Source organism: Rhamphochromis longiceps, linkage group LG22, assembly GCF_057381845.1.
Source record: "Rhamphochromis longiceps isolate RC_006_pf linkage group LG22, R_longiceps_female_GT1.1, whole genome shotgun sequence".
Lineage (NCBI taxonomy): Eukaryota > Metazoa > Chordata > Actinopteri > Cichliformes > Cichlidae > Rhamphochromis > Rhamphochromis longiceps.
Window position 1 is genome coordinate 24,490,934 of NC_140577.1, and position 23,023 is coordinate 24,513,956.

Below are 23,023 nucleotides of genomic sequence, written 5' to 3' on the forward strand. Positions count from 1 at the left end.
CTCTCTCTCTGGCTCTGACCCATTTACAGTAGCTGCCGTCTAAGTTAAGTGTTCGGCGTGATGGCGTATCCAGAGTGGGTTTTTACACGCTGCTGGAAACGTCACAGGTTTCCAGCACACCTCTCTCACAGGTGTGATCTTGGCCACAGATTAAAACAAAGAGTGTTCTTAAGCAATATTTCTTACACAAGCTGTGTGAGCATGGGTGGCCCATTTTTAACTACTGCCCTTGTTGACATAACACTGTGTCTAATCGAAGAGATACAGCACTGTAAAGCCCCGCTATGCTTTTCAAATTACACCAAATGCAACGAAAGAAGTTGCCTGGAAAAAAGTCGCATATATGTAGTCTGAGTATATATATATATATATATATATATATATATATATATATATATATATATATATATATATATATATATATATATGAGGAAAGAAGAAAGAGATCGGTGAACGGTTTGAGAGATTGATCAATCTGCAGTATTTTAGCCTAGTAGGATAGGCCGACAGTGGCTTTATTTGGCCCCTCCTAGAGCAGAGGAGAGGGGCCGCCAAGGAACCCTTGGACCAATCGGTTGCCGGTAACATTTCAGAGGGGAGAGAGAGGGACAGTGAGAGAAAGTGAGTGAGTGAGTGAGAGAGAGAGAGAGAGACAGAGAGAGAGAGCTCTCGTCCTCCCTGCTGATTCTCCATCCTCACTCTCTCCTCCACACAGCGATCGGCGAGCTGTGGAATAGGCGTGCATTTGTGTTACTCAAACGCAGAAAACATTCAGTGAAAACGTCCACAGAAAACCCGCTTTAAGGTAAGGAGACTCCTGAAGCTGTTAGATGGGTTTTTTAAAAAAGACCTCAGATGGAGCAGGCGGTCCATTTTTATGTACTTTGAACGCTCACTATTGGTACACGCAGTGCAAGTAGGCTTTCATGTGGTTCTTGTGGTTGGACTGTATGATAGGGATAGCGGCTAAATGTTGGTTCCTACTGGCGCAGTCTTCCCTCAAACATCGGCCACTGGCCTGTTTGCTGTCAGCGGGGCGCCCAGCTGTGTCAACTTGACAGGAAAAATGAGAAGTTGCGCCATTTACGATCGCAGGACGAACCCCCACCCCCACCCCACTCTCTCTCTCTCAAGCACACACACACGCGCACCAGTACACAAAAGCATTTAATTGTCTTTGGCTGGAAATGCAAAAACACATATGGAAAACACTCGGAGATGTTGGCTATCACCGAGTTTCATCCGTGCGTAAATGTTCGCTGACCGTGAAAGCGCGCCTCGTTTCTACATCGTGTGTATGTGTGTGTGTGTGTGTGTCCCGGAGAGGAATTCGCGCTTGGTGCAGAAGTGTTGCGTTTACACAGCAGAGCATAGATGCACAACGGACTAATTAATCAAACGGGAGTCGCGTACAACGAATGTGGCTCTTGGGACAGCGAGGAGAGGATTCCTCAGGACCACCCCGGTCCAGGAATCCCTCTGGGGGGGGGGGGGGGGGTCGGGGGGGTCTGATGGCGAGGTGGGGTCGCTTAGGATGCTGTGCTGCACATTTATTATTCTACCTAAGTGCATTTGAATGATTAAAAGAGGAGATCTTTTACAGCGAAGGCTGGTCGCTGTGATACACATTTGGCTCTGATTTGAAAGATGGTGTTTCTAGTTTTCACATGAATACAGTTACCGCCCCTTTTACCGCTGCAATACAGTCTCTCACTTTTGGGTTTGCTTCGCTAAATAGTGTAGTTAATTGGGCTGGATAACTGTCAAAAGATCAGTTAGATGAGGCACAGACTGTGGGTTGCTTGTTACTCCTTCTTGAGGCATGTGATTTGAATTTAGATGCCCATATAAGCAAGCGCTTTATAAAAGGAGTCCATATGAAGCTGTTTATTTATTTTTTTCTTCTAGTTACTGGGTTCAGGCCTTTGGTGTTTCTGTATGACTGTGTGCTGGTCCTTTGCTGTTTGCTGGGTTTATGGGGACTCAGTGTACATTGTAAATTTCTCTGCATCCAAAAAAGATCAATCCAGAATCTGATTACATGAAAGAAAATTTCTTTGGCTAACAAAGTGAAGCATTGACTCACTGACCCGACACTATGGATTTAATGTCAGTGTGATCAATTATTTAAGCTACAGCAGGGTATCAGACTCCCAGACTTTTTTTTTTGATATGGCATACCATTTCATTCAGTTTTACAACAAAAGGTGCTGGTTTCCAGTGGCGGGTAAACCCTCGAGTCTATTGCACTTCTCTGCCTGGGATCTTTAAGATGTGAAAATGGTGTGTTAAAGCTTGTTGAGGTTTACAGCAAACTGTGTTCTCTGTAAATGGCAAAAGAGCCAGAGGTCACTTTGACAGTGCAGTGGGTAATTGCACAAAAAACAAACTTGATTCCTTTGCAGTGGAAGTTAAGGATATGTTTCTAGTTTGTTGCAAAATTAGTCACATAATAAAGCAGAAAGAAATTGCAGTATTCATTTCACATTACCACACTTGTGAAACTCTGAACAGCAAACAAAACAAAGGCACATTTTTAGAAGCTGATTTTGGAACAATCCCAATTCTGCTCTGCCTAATCACAGTGTCTCCTTCATTCAGCAGAATAGACAGCCATTAAGAAAGCGAGATGCAATTAAAAAGACGGTTACCGTGTCTTGTTTAGCCTCAAAATTAATTTTCTTTTCTCGACATATACACACACACACACTTACACAACCCACACACAAAAGACTGGTGGGATAAGTGTTTCTTGCTGTTAGAAGGGTTGAATTTAACACAATTCATTTTGGGGCATCAGCACACATTGCACAAAAATCCTATTCTTTTTTTTTTCACCGGCACAGAAGAGGCTCCATCTTGATGGACGCGCGAGGATTAACTGTTCATTGTGGCGTCTGTTTGAGGTTCTTGTGTACTCTTTTCTCAGGGGGAACAAGTGATCTCGGTAAAGTGGGAATAGCAACACAGCCACCAAGAGGGATCAGCTCGTTAGCTCGCTGATAGCTTCAGAAACAAACTATTTCTGGCACAAAGTTGTGCAGCGTGACAGGATGTTATGGTTTACCAGTGTCAAACACCTTCCCAGGGCATGCTCAGCACTGACCAGTATGTGCTCCTTTAAGCCTTAAAAACAAGCTAAGGCTTTGTTGTAACTTTGATGAGCTAACATGATTAAGTTAATATTTCAAATACATCCATCCATTCGCTTCCACTTATCCTTTTCAGGGTCGAGGGGGGTGCTATCCCATCTGTCATAGGGCGAGAGACAGGGTACACCCTGGACAGGTCGCCAGGCTGTCGCAGGGCCAACACACAGGGACAGAAAACCACTCACATTCACACCTATGGGCAATTTAGATTTTTCAATTAACCTATCCCCACATGTCTTTGGACTGTGGGAGGAAGCCGGAGCACTCGGGGAGAACCCACACAAACACGGGGAGAACATGCAAACTCCACACAGAAAGACCCCGGCCTGATGGTGGAATTGAACTGAGAACCTTCTTGCTGTGAGGCAACAGTGCTAACCACTGTGGTGCCCTTATTTCAAATACATGTCAGTTAAAATGTCACATTACCTGTTCCTTTAGTTGTGATAAGAACAAAAAAAACATCTGCATTTACTGCAGTTTTATCATATATATGTTAAAGTTAGCTTGTGAGTTCATGAAGAGGATAGCCCTCACACTGTAGAAGTAGAAGTAGAAGTAATGCATTATCTTGTGCCTGCTTTCTATCAGCTGTTTTGCTGACTTCACATGTTGAACATTACAAGCTAAGCTCAGCATTAACATTACTGGTGAGGCCCTGCTGAAGAGAAGAGTGATGCTGGTGCTACAGCTCCAACACCTCAAAAATTAGCCTTTATCAGTGATATTAATGCAAGGGAGATTAACAAAAATGGTTGCTGTTTATGTGGTGGACGAGGGTGCTACCAATATCAACTTGCCATGCAAGGAGATAAAGTCAGTTCACTCAAAGGTCAATGTGCAGTAGGCTACACAACCTCTGGACAATGTAGCCAGCAAGCTAATTGCAAAGAAGTTTTCTTTTTTTGTTTGTTTTGATAATGTGAAAGTAGGCTATGGTAAGAAATTTGTTTTTCCACTGGCAAACGCTTTAATGTAAAAAGTTCATTTTTATTGTTAGTTATCAGGTAATGCAACAGGATACTTTTATAAGTTACATTAACCAACGCTAGTGCTGGGCAGTATGTTGGAAGAACCATTCCAGCATTTTAAATATGTTTTTATTTTTTTGCTATTGTTATCAGAATTTGTAATGGCTGATGAATGAAAATGAAAAAAAGAAGACCCAGGAAAGACACCCTTCAACAAAGTATTTATGTCCACTAGAGGGCACTCTGCAACTTCACGGCTATTCAGAATGCAACAGAGTGGAAACAAGTAAATAAATAAATAAGCATAATAAATATTTATGGTTATTTGGCAGATGTTTTAACAAATCTGTCTATGTTTCAAGTGTCTGACAGACTTCAATATCAAATTTTAAAATCACCAAATATCAGTATTGGTCTTAAAAATCCTATATCCATCAGGCTTATGTTACTAGGTGTTACATTCAAGAACAGTAAAGACAGATGGAGGATGAAAGAGAGAGCTATGTCTACTGTTTGGAATTGTTTTTTTTTCTAAGTAACTCATTTTGCTTTCTTCCAGCTTGCACTGTGTTGGACAATGATTACAGGCAGGGCTCAGGAAGCCCCTAATGGACTCAAATTTGGACCACAAAGTTTGAAAGAATAGGCTCAAACAGAGTTTGTTTCAAGCTTCACTTCACAGCTCCACTGTGGAAATATTAATGCTAACGAACCATATGTCAGCTTTGTTTAAAAAACAGCTTTAACAAGAAGGTGATTTACATCAAAACCATGACAGGCAGTCTGGTGAGAACTGACTATAGGCGTTTGCCTTGTCAACAGAGCCTAAATCTATATCCTTACAAATTATATATATTATGTGTAGTAGATGACCTCAAAGCATTGAGCATTACATGTACGTTACGTGTACATACATGTCCGTTGTGACATTACGTGTACGTTATGTGCATGCTGTTGTTTCTAAATTAATTTGGCTTAAAAGGCTTTTAGTGCAGTGGCAATTGGATTGTGTTATAATGAAAAAGCCAGCTGTAATACTGTAGAAATTATTTATGTTATTTTCCCTTTGAAATACACTTTTATATTTTATGTTGCTTCTGTTTTTTTGTTGCTCTTCAACACAGTATTCCCCGAGGAGATTATGCTGTGGTCGCAGTTTTGTATTGTTTAAACATTGTTTCAGAAAAAAATATATGCCTCCTGCTGTGGCTTTGTGAACCAGACAGTTGTATTGTAAGTATTTGGATCTTTTGCATTGTTGATGAGTTGAGTGGTTGTGAAGAGCAAAAACCTGGGATAGGCTTTACTCACTCCAGCTGATATCCTGTTTTAAAAGGCAGTTAAGAAAATGACTGACTGGCAGGATCCTCTTACTTTTAGCAGCTTCTGTCTCTTTAGCAAAATAGCTAACCTTTCAGATTCATCGGCCTTGTTAATATATCAGTAAAGCTGTAATGCGGATGGACCAAAGACTTGTCAACCCCAAGATTAGCAGTCAGAGCCACCCTTTTATCTGTACTTCCTGTTTTAAAACACCAAGATGTCTGCGGCTTCAAGAAGAGGCTTCACTAACCAATGAATGACATCACTATGGCTATATTTATATTTCATTCTGTCTATGGGAAAACCACTCATAGTTTGAGAGTTAAATGTTACCACATTAGTCAGTGTAGCTAGCTAAGTTCATGTTTAAAAAGTGTTAGCTATCTTTGTAAGAAAAGCTATAGCTATATAGCGCGATCGTGGCTCAAGAGTTGGCAGTTCGTCTTGTAACTGGAAGGTTGCTGGGTCGAGCCCTGGCTCGGACAGTCTCAGTCGTTGTGTCCTTGGGCAAGACACTTCACCTACCCTACCACCTACTGGTGTTGGCCAGAGGGTAAATGGTAATGGCCTGTATTTATATAGCGCTTTTCTAGTCCCTAAGGACCCCAAAGCGCTTTACATATCCAGTCATCCACCCATTCACACACACACATTCACACACTGGGTGATGGCAAGCTACGTTGTAGCCACAGCCACCCTGGGGCGCACTGACAGAGGCGAGGCTGCCGGACACTGGCGCCACCGGGCCCTCTGACCACCACCAGTAGGCAACGGGTGAAGTGTCTTGCCCAAGGACACACGACCGAGACTGTCCAAGCCGGGGCTCGAACCGGCAACCTTCCGATTACAAGGCGAACTCCCAACTCTTGAGCCATGATCGCCCTATGGGGCGATGGCACGATATGGCAGCCTCGCTTCTGTCAGTCTGCCCCAGGGCAGCTGTGGCTACAACTGTAGCTTGCCTCCATGAGTGTGTGAATGTGAGAGTGAATGAATAGTGGAATTGTAAAGCGCTATATAAATGCATTATTATTATCCATTATTATCACTATAAAAGCTAGCTATCACTTGCTTATTTAAACAACTTAGAGCAATGAACCATAGAAAGTAAAGAGTCCAGAAGAAGATGAACTAGCTGTAGTCTGAAGAGCTTTGAGATTTAACAAGCTATCAGTGCTAAGTAATTTCTAGTTTTATTAACAGTGTTAGATATCTTTGTAAGAAAAGATACAGCTATAAAAGCTAGCTATCACTTGCCAAGTTAAACCACTCAGAGCAATGAACCATATGAAGTAAAGAGTCCAGAAGAAAATGAACTAGCCGCAGTCTGAAGAGCTTTGAGCGTTAAAAAGTAATCAGGGTAGCTAGCTACGTGTACATGTTTTCAGAAGCTTGAAGACTGGCAAGATGCAGACTGTGGTTTTGCATCTTAAATCTCAGACTAACCAAATTTGCACCTTCACCAAGTTAATTTGCCCCCTTGATAACAGCTTCTTGATATAATTTCCTAAATAACAAAAATTACGTAACAACATACATTTTATGAACGGTTACATGCTGCTCACGCATAGCACATTATGAGAGATAAAACACCAAAAGCACAGAGGCCTGAGAATAATTGCTCTGAGCCCCAGGCAGTTGATTGAGTTGGAAATGACAATGGGAGCACAAAAGCACAAACACACCATATAAAGAGCATAATAATGAAATATAGCCCGCCTAATTTAAATGTTGCTAAGCTTTATTACCTCTAAAACTAAAGCATGGCCTTAATAGAAACATTGCCTTTTAGTGATACTTGTGTAATCTACATACATAAGTGATTAAGAAATACAATTAATGGTAGTTTGGTCAATATACTGTAATATTCTTAAACTCATCGCACTGAGGTTAAAACAGTTCCAGCTGTGTTTAATACCACTGTGACATTTTCTAAATGTGTTATAGTCATTTCAATGCAAATCTATACTCCTGTGTCAAAGGGGCTTTCTCCTCCTGTTATTGGCAGGCTCTCAGTGTTGGCGATGGAGCAAACTGTGATAAAATAACAAAGCAGGTTACTATTAATCTAGATTTTGTTGGGGAAGAGGCATACACACATGGATGCTATCTCATATCCTTCAGTCTTTCCTTTCAATAGTAACTCAACCCCCACACTGTGCCTACTGTTACTGGAGTGTTAGCACCTTGTTTTGACACATTTCTCCCCAGATGATGAGCATTTAATGACACCCGCTGTTTGTTATTACGGATCTACGGGGTCAAGCCAAACTCAGCGTTTTATCGTACAACACGTACTCGCAGCAGATCTAGAGACCGCTCATTATGATGTAACGCAGAGAAACATACCAACCCCTCCACTCAAACCCTGCGTTTGAATCGTGTCGGGGATGGGACCGAGCAAAAGACCTCGCAGGCGAGCGGCAAGGTTAAAGAGGCGAGGGTAATTGCTGTAACCTATCTGGGTGGAAAAATGTTTGCTCGTGTTCACAGTGTACTCTTGACTGATGCATTTGGGCATGAAATTGTTCCCCTTTCCACCCTAGCAAGCCCCAAGCCCAAGTCCATTGCCCATTCGTAGCCAGGCCAGTTGGCCTTTCTGCGTCTGTGTATCTTTGCACGCCAGGGTTTTCTGTTTGCCTTCAGTTGCCTGTTTACTTGAGTGTTTACTTGAGTGTTTGTTGATGAGTGTGTTTGTGGGGGGTGGGTGTGTGGAGTGGAGGGTGGGTGGGTGAATACTGGGTGTCAGCTGGCCCTCTCCGTTCCTTGCAGACTGACAGAATAAGCGAGCGGTGCAGTGATTATGGGCTGCTCTGAGAACTGTAGCATTTCACGCCAAAATCAAAGAGTATGGGAGAAGCTGATTTGAGGACCGTGGTTCAAGTGCATCTGGAGAGGCAAGATATTAGAATATGTTCACTTACATATGAATAGAGAAATGTGTGCTTCCGCGTGTGTTTTCTCTCATGACCTCTTTTATGTAATTGAATTTCATGACAGATGGCCACGATTTACAGCCCTTAATTATACGCTAAACATGAGTGTTATACAGGTTATAGTTAAAAACACAAACAAACATGTATGTGTCGTGGCTTTTGGTTATGTTTGTGAAAATACCTACCTTATGTTTTTTAACCCTCTCTTTAATGTGTTGCTTGTCTGTGAGATCTTCTCATTTCTCTGTTTTGTGCCACCTTGTCTTCTACCTCCTCTGTCCTCCTGTTCATAACCCTGAAAATCAGTCTCAGTGCACCGTGCTGTCCCAATTCCTCCAATTGATCTTACTGAGAGATGAGGTTTTCCAGAGCAGCTATGAACAGGAATTCCCAAGTGTATAAAAGCAAAACACCAGTGGAATATACAAACCATGATAAGGGCAGGATGACAAGTGAAAAGGCAGCTGGTCTGGATGACATGCGTGTGGAGCTTTCAAGATGGGTAAGAAAGAGGGAGGTGGGCTTTTTAACCAGACTGTTTAACATAATCTTGGAGAGCGAGAGAATGCCTGAGAAATGGAGAAAAAGTGTGCTGGTACAGATTTTCAAGAATAAGTGTGATGCTCAGAAGGATACAGTTGAGTAATTGTTAAGCTATGGGAAGGAGTTGCTGAAGCTAGGTTAAGAAGAAAGGTGATGATCAGTGAGCAGCAGTATGGCTTCGTGCTGTGAAAGAGCAAAACAGATCAATGTTTGTTTTGAGTGATTTGATGGAGGAGTGTAGAGAAGGTCAAAAAGAGCTGCACTGTGTCTTTGTGGATGCGGACAAAGCATATGATGGGGTGCCAGGAGAGGAACTGTGATTCTGCATGAGGAAGTCAGGACTGTCAGAGAAGTATGTGAGGGTGGTGCTGGACATTTATGAGGACAGTGAGATAGTGATGAGAGTGGTAGGAGTGATAGATGGGTTCAAGGTATGGGTGGGATTACATCAGGGATCGACTGTGAGCCCCTTCTTTTTTGCAGTGGAGATGGTGAGGTTGACGGATTAGGTTAGGCAGAAGTCTCTGTGGACTACGATGTTTGCAGATAAGATTATCTGAGAGAGTAGAGAGCAGGTGGAAGAGAGCTCGGTGAGGTTGAGGTATGCTATGGAGAGAAGAGGAATGAAAGTTAGTAGGCACAAGACAGAGTACGTGTGTGTGAATGAGAGCAGCCAGGTGGAAAGTTAAAGCTTCAAGGAGTAGAGGTAGTAAAGTTGGATGACTTTAAATACCTGGGGTGAAGCATCCAAAGCAACGGACAGAGCACAAGAAAGGGGAAGAAGAGAGTGCAGGCAGGGTGGGTGAAGACAAGTGGTGATTTGTGTCAGAAGGATACCAGCAAGAGTGAAAGGGAAGATTCACAAGATGGTAGTCAGACCTGGTATCATATAAGGTTTGGGGGATGGTGTTGTTAAAAAAAGGGCCGGAGGGAGAGGTGGAGGTGGCAGAGCTAAGGATGTTAAGATTTTCATTGGAGGGACAGGATTAAAAATGAGAACATCAGAGGGATGGCTCATGTTGAGTGGTTCGGAGACAAAGTAGAGAAGCAAGGCTGAGATGGCTTGGACATGTGCAGGGGAGGGATAGTGGATATATTGGACAAAGGATATTGAATATGGAGCTGTCAGGCGGGAGGAAAAGAGGAAGACCACAGAGAAGATTGATGGATGTAGAAAATTAGGTCATGCAGAGGGCTGGTGTGACAGGGGAGGGTACTTAACGTGAGATGGAGGAAGATAATCTGCTGTGGTGACCACTAAAGGGAGAAGCTGAAAGAAGAAGAAGCGAGAAATAGGAACCAACAAATGACAATTCCCTTTCTGCCGTTCACAGTTTGTATAATAATAGTGAAGGTAATTAAAAGTAAAGATATAAGTTGTCATTAACTCATTTGGAAGAGATTGTAAAATGCAGCAGTGGGCTATAATAAAAGAATGAACAGATGATGCATTTATGCCAAATGTCTTTTTTTTTTTTAAACTTGGCACTGCATTTAAATAACACGTCTAAATCGAGGGTGTGTGCTTTTATTAAACGCTCACTCCCTCGACTCCTCTCACATCCGCCTTCCCTGATATCTCAGATTGATTCCTCACCTTGCCTCCTTTCCTTGCAATCTTATTCCCTTCCACCAGAGATGTGAGCTAAGGAGGTGAGGAGAGACACGAGGAGAGAAGAGACGAGGCGTTTAACAGCACAAGACATCGTCATTTCAGAGCCTCATTTTATAGCAGTATCAATAAAATATGACGTTTGGCGCAGCTGCACCATTTGTCAATTGTTTTGTTAAGCTCTACTGTGTTTTATGATCTCAGATGTCAGTTAAGCTTATCAGTGATCATAACAGCTTTTTTATTTTGAGCTACTTTTAATTAAATTCACTGCTTTTCACAATGTGACAACGTGTCATGCCTTTTTTTGTAATCACACACACTCACAAACCTTGAAGGACAGAAAATAACTAACTTTTTATGAGCACTCGTCTGTAGAGTCTTCTTTAAGGGTAAAAATACCTCTGGAAATGAGACACATGTCCTTGTTCTCACACTACAGGGACAAAAGTACCGGGCCACCTACGCATCACATGTACAGGAGCATAGAAACCCATCATGGGAAGCTCCCGGTGCACAGCTTTCTGTGCTGATGTTAATGTGAGAGGAGGTCTGGAACTTTGCAGTTACTGAGTGCACTATGCACCTCAGCACTCAGCGGCCTCGCTCAGTAACTTCACATGGCCTTAACACCTTCACTTTGCAATAATATCACTTACAGCTGATCATGGAATATTCAGGTGGCAAGAAATTTTACAAATTGACTTCACTGTACCACCCTCAAATTCACTGAGCGCCTTAGACCAACCTATTCAATGAGACTAAGAACACCTGATTTCAAAGATTAACAGGTGCGACCCATTATTTTTTTGTGTATGCAGTGCACCTCCTCTGTCCTTGCTCACTCATTACAATACATTTCAGGAAGTGAAACATCCTTCAAGATATTTTAAAACTGAATTTCAGGCCACAACCACAATTCCCCTTCGGTTTTCTCCTCTCGGGTTACATCTCAGATGGGATGGTCTAAGATGTAACGGCAGATAAGTGATAAACGAGAACCAATAAAGTTCTCCTTGGTTGCCCTACCTGCATTATTCTGAGTCCTGCATTTGGTTTGCTTATCTGAGAATATGTGTTTAAAGTGCTGAACAACAAAAGAAACATAACGAAAATAATCCGACATGCCCCCAACTAAGTTATTTGTTTTCACTGCAATCCCCCCCTCCCCCCCGTTATTATACAGTAATTGTCAAGGGGGGGAAAGAAACATTCTGTACGGTGCTTCCCGTGACAGTCGTGTGCCAGAGAAATAATAGAGGCAGTTGGCACCAAGTTGTGAAAAACAAACTCTTTTTCTGCATGATTGCATTGATGGGGAGCATTGTTTCCATGAAAGTGCTACAACAAAATGGCTCTTATTCATCAGGACAGAAATTACACATCTTTATTGAGTTTGTGCCATTGATTAGCACAAAAAACAGTTGTTATTAAAATAAGCAAAATCAATCCCACGAGGACATCCAAATATCTTCTTTCTGTATTAAACTGATAGATCAATGCACCATTAGCTGCACACTGCACAATTCTGCCCGACGTCTATGTGATGTGCGCGTTTGTGGCTGAGACCAGCATCCGCAACAGTTCAAGACACACAAGACACACAGAAACGCAGCAGCCCTATCGCGATATTGTACAAAAGAAGTACTGATTAAATGGGTAATCATAGACAGAAGAATTTGGGAATGGCTCTCATAAAGTGGGCATTAAAGTGAAAGTGTAGAATGTCCGTTGCTATCTTTAATGCCACCGAGTAACATATGATACCAGGTTGTTGTGCACCAGAAAGCTCGTGTACTAACATTGGGAGCTTACTTTACTGCAGGTAAACACACTTTATTAATCAGTTCCCTTCAATTTGCTGTTTTATCCCCTCTATTGGGAAAGCTCAAAAGCAAGGAAATTGGAACTGATGTCATAAAAAATAAAAGAATAAGACAGATCACTCACTCCGGAGCATGTAGCTTGGTTCATGGAAAATCCTTGAAACAAGTTGATTGATTGGATGTGAAATTATCTCTCCCCAGTGGCAAGGAAATGGAAATGACACTAGAAGACTTGACGCTAGATTAAATGACTTGTTCCACTGGATGTTTTCTGTGGTGCAGGCCTGGCTTTGCCCTTAAGATGATCCCACGATGGAGAAGGGGATGGTGGGCGGAGAGATAGGTTGATAGCCTAATGGAGTGGATGAGCAATGGCGCAGATGACGCAGGATGAAGGGGTAGCAGTCATTTGATGAATAGGTGAGAGAGGAAGGGGTGCGGGGTGAAATGATAGAGAGGAGTAGTCTTTAAATGCTACATCATGGTGGATATTCATTTCATATAGCCCCTGTTCTCTTTCCAAGGTTCACATTTATTATTTGTCTTGTGCCCCCCCCCACCACCACCACCACCACCACCAGTTTATTCATCCCTTTCTTTGTCTCCCCTCTTTCTTCTTTTTTTCTGCTTTCAGCATCACCCTCCACATTTCCTGTCTTCTTTGGACTTTTAATTTTCACTTTCCGATTTCATGCCCCATCCTTCCTTCCTCATTCCTTCTCATTCTCTCCTCTCACAGCCCCATTTCTTCCACTCCTACCCCGTCTCATCTTCTGCCTATTTCCCTAATGCCTTCTTAATATCGTTTCTTACCCTGCCTTCATTTTCTCGACTTTGTCTCCTATTTTTATTTCATACATTTGTCTAATCTCCCCGGTTACCAGCTGTCATGCTTAATTTCTCCTCCTCTCCTTGTGACCTCTATCTCTACCTCTTGCCTGCCCATCACCCCACCCTCACAACAATGTTTGCACCACCCCATTACTTTCCCTCCTGTTTGTTTTCCTACCTCTTTTACATGGAGCAGTCCCTTGCCTCCTCTCCACAGCCCTCGCTGTGTCTTGTAAGCGGGACAGGTGGCAGTGCAACTACATGCTTTCAGTGGGACATGCCTGTGCTCAGATTTAAATAGATAATGGCAGAGCCTTAGTGCTTGTTGGGCCCTCTGAATAATGCAGGAGATCCTGAAGGCATTGTTGCCAGGCATCGCTCATGGTGACATGCATACGCCAGCCCACAGGCTTGCAATATTGATACCACGAGAGAGGAAGGGACTCGGTGGCAGTTATTTTATTTTTTTCCTCCTATAAGTCAGCTTTGCACCAAAGTTCACTCAGATACTTAAGCTGAAAGGAGTGTACTCAGAAGAAAAAAACAGCAAATGGTCAATAATGTCACATCCTGGTCACAAGGACCTCTGGCTGCAGTGGAAAATATGATTTCTGGAGAAAAGGAGAAAGCAGCATGTTGCTGTTAAGAGAGCCACAAAGCCAAGAAAAGCAAGAAGCTGAGATTGTGTGACAATTTCACGAAACAATAGACAACAGCTCATTTTCCTGTTTGTGCCATTTTGCTTTTTATAAGCAGGCATTTTTTATTTTGAACCCAGATAACTTGAATAGTGAGTGGCTGCTAACCTTATAAAGTAAACTGTAACCCAGTTTTTAAACATTTTGTATTTCTTTTGAGATTTCTGATTCAAGTTACTCCAACTGGCCATTTTGATGAACCTGCTCTCTTCAGCAGATTCAGTAAGCTCAACATAAAAGATTAATTTCACAGTAAAGCTCATTAATATTGTATGATTACAGTTGTGGAGGCAACTTTGAATAATTACTTTAATACATCTGATGCCTTAATTTGTTCAGTATTGACAACTATCAAACTCTTTTTCTTTGAATTCCTGAACACAGTGCAGTTTTAAGGATATAACACTGATATTAAAACAGGTTTTCTCTATTAATCACAGGAGATGAGTCTTTCATTTTGGCAGGTTTTTACTCTGTAGCATGCACGGGGTGGACGTGCACTTTACTTACCTACCTATTAAATGACGGTGTCATTTGATCTCATGTCATGCTCTTATAAAACATAATTAGAGGGATGGCTGTTGAGCTGTGTCTCTTTCTCACAAGCCAGCACACTGATGGCTGGGAGTGTTATTCGTTCCGTCATGATCGTTAATTTTCTGGACTGTGACGCAACTCATCTCATCTGAGCTTGGCTGGTCTATCAGAGCATTCACAGATGATTTGCAACGCCTCTTGTCAGTCAAGGAAATGAAAGGAACTCGACTTTAAAGGAAACAGAGGCTTTCCTCTGTTAAAGGGTAGAGTTATGATCTCATTAGCTGCCAGTTTTGAACAAAATGGGACTTTTGGGGAGTTTTTTGGCTGTTCAAGGTTTTAAGGTGGAGGGGGGAAAACAGGCAGGAACTGACAAGGTGAGGCAAATAATGAAGAGAGAAACAAGTGCAGCTGTCAAAAAAAAAAAAAGGAGGGAAAAATATGCCCCATTGTCTCTTGGTATCCTTGCTGCCAGCTATGCACTGGTGCTTGAGGAAAGAAGGGGAAAAGAAGAGTGAGAGTGTTTGTGATCCTATCTTGTTATTTTCTCTCTGGCTTGTTATTCGCTACTTTTTGCTATAAAGCCTTCTCCTGGAGGCGCTTCTTGCTTTTCAAGAATTACAGGGCTGGTCCCCCGGGAGTTGGGGGTTGTGGGGGCATTTTAGGGAGCTATTTGTTTGCGGCTGCCTCCGACTGTCTGTTAAAGAGAAAAAGAGGAGGAAGAGGAGGTGCGAGGGAAAGGGAGATGGAAATGGAGGAGAGGAAGGACTAGTCAGTGTTTGATCAGTGGGGTGCTGAGTCACACTGGGATGTGACCGAGAGATTAGGTGTTTTGTGGCAGGGGAGAGAAAACACAAAGAAAGACAAAGAGACTCTCTAAATGAGAGTTTTGAGAAGTAAAGTCTCAGTGGATGCCTTCTGCCTTCGAGGTGTCTTTCACCCTTGCAGACACGTACGCTCCAAATATTGAATCTTTTTGCTGTTCCCATCTCCTCTGTCTCTCCTCTCTCCGTGGGGGGCTCTGTCTTTGAGTCTGTGTGTAATCTGTGAGGTAGATGAAGAAAAAAACATCCAGGGATATATTTTGCCATCCATCAGAGGTGTGATACAGTTATTGCAACAGTGTCGGCTGTCAGCGGTGTTCTCGGCAGGAGCTGGCAAATGAGAGCCTTAAAAGCTTCACTTTTACACCTCTGACAAAGATGAGCCTCCTCTAGGATGACGCTGGGTAGGTATTGTAATGGGATTCATTACTATGTCGCAAGTACTTGCTGTGCATGTGACTAGAAATACATCACGTTTATGTTCCTCGTCTTGAAGTTGCCCCAAGTGGTTTTGTCGTATAGTGGTATCAGAGTAAATGTTAAGGAAGTAAAGGAGTCTGCCTAGGAATGTGCTAACTCTAAAATTCTAGACCTAAACCCATGTTTGAAAATCTTCGGCCAATGGCTGGTTTCTGGTTTCAGAAATAAACAAATTTTTTAACATTTTGCATTTCACCAATGCCCACCAGCATTGGTGAAATGCATTTTATTTGCTCATTGCAATAGTCCAAAAAAGTAATTTCTTTGGCTATATTTGGCTAGCAAAATGGGAGAAATGGTGCAGCAATTTTGAAAAAAAAAAAAAGAAATCAGGTACAAGGAGTGGATTGATAATGACTGGGGAAAGCAACCAATGTCCAGAGAAAGAGAACTATTGACCAAGAGCACTTTAAAGATGACAGAAAATCTTGGGAGGAAATGAGGAAGTGATGTGGGGTGGCTCAAAACTTTTGCACAGTACTGATGTAAGTCAGCAAAACCAATACTTACCAAATGCAGCTCCCGAAAAAAATGTAACATGAATTTTAGGAGAAGTATTATCACCTAAACAACAGGGTACCTTTGACATTTTACGCCACATGTTACCAAAGACAGTCTCACGCTTTATTCGAAGCCATAGGCAAACATGGCCTTAGCTTACACTACATCACAACAGTCAATTAATTGCACTTAATTCATTTACCCACCATTATTCGATTTAGTTTCCAACTGTGAGAATCTATTTACCTTTCAATTAGAATTTGAAGGATAATTTGACAGTTGAATGGAGACAGTTTTTTTATAAACCCAGGAAAAATTGCATTTTTTTTTTTTACTTATAACTGCCCAAAAGTAAAAACTTCATGTCATTACCCTAACCGCACTCGTGATTTCCACTAGGGGCCAGTTGGGGTTACATAGATCTCTTCTAGCTGAGGGACAGAGAGAGAAGCCAGAGCCAACAGGAAAGCAAGAAGGCAGTCACACAGCCCTGACCTGTCTGCATAAAAGGGATCAAAAGGTCCAGTGACCTGACATGATGCTGGAGGATCCCTGGCCTCTGTCTTGAATGTGAAGGGCACAGCTAATGAGGCAACACACTGCTTATAAATTCAGTGAGAAGGGATTAGAATTGAACACAGAAATTTTTTTATTACTGGATGATTTAAGCATCAGCAGTGGCAATAGCATCACTTTTTACCAGCAATAAACATCCACATTGTGGTTATTCAATATAGAACAAAAGTTGAGTGCCCCAAGTTTCGAGACTGTAGATGTGACTAGTTGCTGTGCGAACATTGATGGTAAAGGCAGGGAAACCAGCAGGCGCATAAATAGATAAGAGACTAGCTCCATGGGGGTGGGGGTGCACACTAGTGCACACACACACACACATACACACTCTTGCCAGTATGACAGGCAGTTGGAATGGCTGGATCACCGTAGGGTTGCGGGACTGAGCCCATTATAGAGACTGAGCATCAGCCAGAGTTCTGGTACCTACTATACCCACTAATGGAATACATTTCCCCATCCCTGTGAGTGTGTGTCTGCACATTTTAGTGTCTATGTTGAGCTACAGGAGAGCAAAACATTCAGAGTATGTTTGTTTATATGAATGTGCAGTAAATTAACCCAGTACTTTTAACAGCATGAATACGCATCGTCTCCTCTTCCTGTCAAGCTGCTTGCCTCAAGCTCATCCGGTGGCTGCTTATCTAACTCACCGATTTACTCTTTTTACTGTCTTTCAGTGTTCAATGTAGGAATGTTCACTCGACCTTCGGCGTTTTGCATATATAGACTTCTACTTGGCCGTGGTGGTTTTATGTCTAAGAGAAATGCAGATATATTAATGCAGTTAATGCAGCAGCTGACAAAAGCCTCACTCTTTTAATGAAAGTTCGCTGTAGGCGTTATATAAAAAATAAATGTAGCCACTGTGATTTTACCTATTGGTCTGTTACGTACATTCTGTTAGGAAAACTCAAGCTGGATGATGTTATTAAACCAGACATGATAAGATAGAGCTGGACAAGAGGTGGACAGTCTGAAATTTATGAAACAACCTTTAAATTGTATTCAGTAAGATTTCAGGATAGTGACTGAACCTTAAGACCTATGAAGAAAGTGTTCACTGGGGTCACAGACACAGGAGCTGAATGGCCCTTATCTTATAGACTGGAAGTCAACTGGAAGTCTTTTCGTAACCTGAGAAGTCACGCCCTTGCCAAAAGTATTCAGACATTCATCAGAAATTCATTGAATCAGGTGTTCCAATCACTGCCATGCCCACAGGTGTATAAAATCAATCACCCAGGATCACCTTCATGGAGACGTGTTCTCTGAGGCTCTTACCCTTCTCTGTCTCGCAATCCGATGAAGGAGTTTGGGTTCAGTATTCTGCCAAATGTAAAGTTTGGGGATTATGGTGTGGGGTTGTTTTGCAGGAGTTGGGCTTAGTTCCAGTGAAAGAAACACTTAATGCTTCAGCATACCAAGACATTTTGGACAATTTCATGCTGTTTCAACTTTGTGGAAACAGTTTGGGGATATCCCCTTCCTGTTCCAACATGACTGCACACCAGTGCACAAAGCAAGGACCATAAAGACATGGATGTGTGAATTTGGTATGGAAAATTTACTAGCCAGTCCAAAGTGAGGTCACCAATGCTGAAGAGCAGAACAAGAACTACCTAGCTTGACATTTTATGGATGATGTAATCAATCACTAGTGTTTGAATACGTGGATTATGCAAGAAAGTCCATCCTGTGCTGATAAGAAATTCTTTTGATCCAATTTTCAGAGTATCTGGTTGCTGGAACACTGATTGTGCTTTGGGTGACACGCTGAGAACACTTCATTATTTCATATCTGTAGACAGATATGATTTATGCACAAGAAACATCAAGGAAAACCTTTAATCACTAAGTTCAGTTTCAAAAAGCAATTAAAAGACCAGTCTTCGAATTGTCAGGTGTACAGAGGTTAAATGGTGTTTACTGTGCTGTATGTTGGATTTAGTTTTGAGCGAAAGCAACCGAGGAATTAATAGAAAGATTGGACTGAGGTTTGCTTTGTATGTGTGTGTATATGTGTGTGCATCTGAATTCACTGTGCTGCAACCTGGGCATCTAAGTGTGACCGTGGTATTTGACAGTTTTTGTGGAACAGTGTTCATGTTTGTGGGTGTGGGTGTATATCAGGAAGTGTTTAGATCCATTGAGCTAAAAATTGTTTGGTTTTATTCCCCTCATACACTTAGTTACCTATAACCCTCTCAGGCTCAAATTAAGTTTTTGTTGCTAATGCACAAAATAATACCTGCAGTGGTACTTCTGAGTAAAAAAACCCCTCATAAAATATGTATGTGGGGTAATCAGGTTGTTAGCTTTTACTTGTTGCAAATCTGCAACGCCTGCCTTGAGAGGGTAAATAAGAAATCGGAAACACAAATAACATTTTTTTGTAAGGTTAATAAAAAGGAAAAAAAAAATATCAGATTGATTGCAGCCTTTACGCTTTCAGATTTGGGGATTTTCTGCCATCTCTTCAAATCCTCGAAAGCGCTGTCAGATTGGATGGGGACCACCCGTGGACAGCCATTCTGGCTTCTCCAGGGATACTCAATTGGATTCAAGTCATGACTCTGGCGGGGCCTTTTAAGGAGACTGACAGAGTTTTCCCTAAGCTACTCTCACGTTGTCTTGCTTTGAATGTGTTCTTGGCAGGGATGCACACATAAAATTCTTGACTGATATCTTTACCAGTGTTTAAAATAATACTTAGACTATTAGTCAGTATAACTTTTTGTTTGTTTGCATCTTTTTGCATCTCTAGTGCTAAGGTTGATTGTCCCTTTGCAAGGCAAACCTTTAACCCAGCTTTACGTTACACTTGAACCATGACTTCTTTCCTTAGTGTTTAAATGATTGCTAAGTTTAGCTAAGTGGCTAGCTCCAGGAAGAGTCCTCCTTGTTCCAATCTTTCACAAAGCTAGAACTGTGCTGTTGGGAACATTTAATTCAGGAGATTTTTAGCCTCCTCCAGATCTGTGCCTTATCTCTAAGCTCTGCGGGCAGTTCTTTCGACCTCATGGGTTGGCCAAAAACACTGCCATGCAAAATCATAAATCAAAATCATATTGATTGGACACATAACTCTGAATCTGAAATCTAATCAAGGTGTAAAATCATCTAAAAAAGGGGTGGGCATTTTCCCAAGGGCCTACATGAGGAACTGGGACTGTTGTGGAGGTCAAGAAACTGGGGAGGCCAGTACAAAACTGATGGAGTCCCATTGTTTGTTTTTTTATCCAGGTATGCTGTCACTGCATTGATAGTGTGTTCGGGATCATTGTCATGCTAAAAAATTAAGCTTTTGCTGATCAGATAATTTTCAAATAGTGGATTAAAATCTTATCTTGAAAAGATCACTGACCGACATGCATTCCAAGCCATGACAGAGCCTCCACCGTGTTTTACAAACGGCTGTAGACACTTACTATTGTAACTCTCTTCTGACCTCCCTCATACATTTTGATGATGATCTGAATCAAAAATCTGGAGTCATCATTTTGTCAGATTTGTTTACACTGATTTTCAGTTCTTGTGCAATTTGGCATACCTCAGGCTTTTCTCCCTGTTTCCCTTTTTTTAAGGATGGCTTCCTGACAGCCACTCTTCCTCTGAAACCATATCTGATGAGGCTTTAGCAAACATAAACATCTCTCATGTCCTATGTCAGTTTTTCCCCTCCTATTCCTTAAAGACATGACTTTTAGATACTGTTTATCTGCTGGAGATGTTTTTTTTTTATTTATTGTTTTTTATCAGGCCTGCATCTTCTTCTTTTTACTCATTTTTTTAAAAATGAAAAACGCCATGTTTGTGGCCAGTAGGGAGTTTGGGGATCACCTAGTTGGAGGTGAGATAACTGCATTATCTTTGCCATTTTTGATTTGATTTTTGATTCGACAAAAGCAACAAAGTGTCTAAACATACGATTAAAAATGACTTTTTGGGGAATTTTCTTTATTATGTATCAGAATCAGAATCAGAATCAGAATCAGAATGGGGTTTATTGCCAAATGTTGAGCAGGTTTACAACATTAGGAAATTGCTGCGGTGCTTCAGTGCAAACATGCTGTCATAAATAGCACTTAAATAGACATGGAAAAAAATAAAAGTAGGGATAAGAATTAAAAGTGCTACGTGGAAAGATATGTGCATGAGATATACATGAGATATATACATGAGAATAAGAATTAAGAGTGCTACGTTGAAAGATATATACATGAGTGCAGGTGGTGATCAGTGCCAAACATAGAATGATGCAGTGACACAGCGTAGGGTCATGTGTTAGTGGCGGGTACAGTCATATGGTTATTGTTCATGTGTCCAACAGCAGAGGGGAAGAAACTGTTCTTATGGCGAGAGGTTCTGGTGCGAATGGACCGGAGCCTCCTGCCTGAGGGGAGCAGGTCAAACAGACTGTGTCCAGGGTGAGAAGGATCAGCTGAGATCCGAGCTGCACGCCCCAGTGTCCTGGAGGTGTACAGGTCCTGCAGAGATGGGAGTCTGCAGCCAATCACCTTCTCAGCAGAGCGCACAACACGCTGCAGTCTCTGTTTGTCCCTGATAGTGGCTCCAGCGTACCACACGGTGATGGAGGAGGTGAGGATGGACTCGATGATTGCAGTGTAGAACTGCATCATCGTCCGTGTTGGCAGGTTGAATTTCTTCAGCTGCCTCAGGAAGTACATCCTCTGCTGGGCTTTCTTGATGACGGAGGTGATGGTGGGCTCCCACTTCAGGTCCTGGGTGATGGTGGTACCCAGGAAGCGGAATGAGTCCACAGAGGTGATGGGGGTGTCAGTCAGGATGATGGGGGGGAGTGGGGCTGTGTGCTTCCTGAAGTCCACAATAATCTCCACTGTCTTCTGGGCATTCAGCACCAGGTTGTTGTGGCTGCACCAGGACACCAGACGTTCAACCTCCCTCCTGTAGGCAGACTCGTCCCCGTCCGAGATGAGTCCAATAACGGTGGTGTCATCTGCAAACTTGATTAGCTTGACAGACTGGTGGGTGGAGGTGCAGCAGTTGGTGTACAGGGAGAAGAGCAGAGGAGAAAGAACACAGCCCTGAGGGGAGCCGGTGCTGATGGTATGGACTTGGCACTGGATCATCCCTTGAGTTATGCACCTTTTCTGTACTTTCTATTGTTAAGCGACTTAAAAAACAGAAAAACACACAGAAATATTGCTCATGATCAGTTTAGAAGAAAGTTATACGAAAGTCTGGCTCCTTCGAATCAAAATACAAAGTAATGAGGGGCCACTCAAGACTTTTCTACAGCCTTACACTAATGAGATATTTTTGATGTTAGTTTTTAAATATACTTAAAAGATCAAAGATTTTAATATCTTACATAAACAAAATAATTTAAAAATGACTATATTACAATTGAAAATGCTTAACTCTCTGAAGTCTAAGTGATGATCCCAACCATATTCTATGCAATCAGAATATGCAAAAAACTAAATTCAAACAAACAAACAAACAAACAAAACAAAACATATTTTCCTTTCTCCACGATGTATTGATTAGGATTACTAATAATGGAGACCTCAGACAGTTATTATTGGTTACATAGGTTATTTTAAGCCTTTGTATTTGAACATTGATAAATTGTTCATTTTTAAAATGTAGGTGCAAGCTGTATTATAAATAAACTCGGATACTTAAAAAATGCACTTTAAGGTTTTCATCGTATCGTAACATCTATCTCACCATTTCTCTTAATCATACCAAGCGAGGAATTTTTTGTGCCAGCCCAAGTCTGTGTTTCCTTGAAAATAAATCCCTCTGCTCATATCTATAGGTAGCTATCCTTCCAAGTAATGTGATTTCCCTTGTCACTCATTCTTGACATTTTCGTGACTCCTCTTCTCTCTAGCCCCTCAGCTCCTCTTCCGTTTTCTCATTTTCAGCCTCTGGTGTCAGGGTCAGTCTTTCAGTCCATCAGTCTTGGAGGGTCTGGAGGTAGATGGACAAGGTGATGGTCAATGTTAAACCAATGGGAGTTTAAAAGACTGTGAGGAGAGATAGGTATAGGACCACCAGTGATTGAAAGCTTTGAAGGGATGGGGGACAGGGTCAGCAGAAACAGGGCTGGATGAAGGAAGACAGGGAAAAGAGAAAATTAAACTTTAATTTGAGATAGTACGCTGTAGATCTCCAGCGTTGTACATGATGGGATCGAGGCTCCGACCTCGCTGATCCCCACAT

At 41.9% G+C, this 23,023-nt stretch overlaps 1 protein-coding gene across 1 annotated transcript in view; it reads left to right on the forward strand.

The window, feature by feature from the left end:
- The first annotated feature begins 665 nt into the window (after positions 1 to 665).
- Positions 666 to 23,023, forward strand: part of dlgap3 (discs, large (Drosophila) homolog-associated protein 3) — a 156,771-nt gene continuing 134,413 nt past the window's right edge. The window contains exon 1 of the mRNA XM_085395585.1: positions 666 to 805. The gene's annotated coding sequence lies outside the window, so the exon portion shown is untranslated. The remainder of the gene's footprint in view (positions 806 to 23,023) is intronic.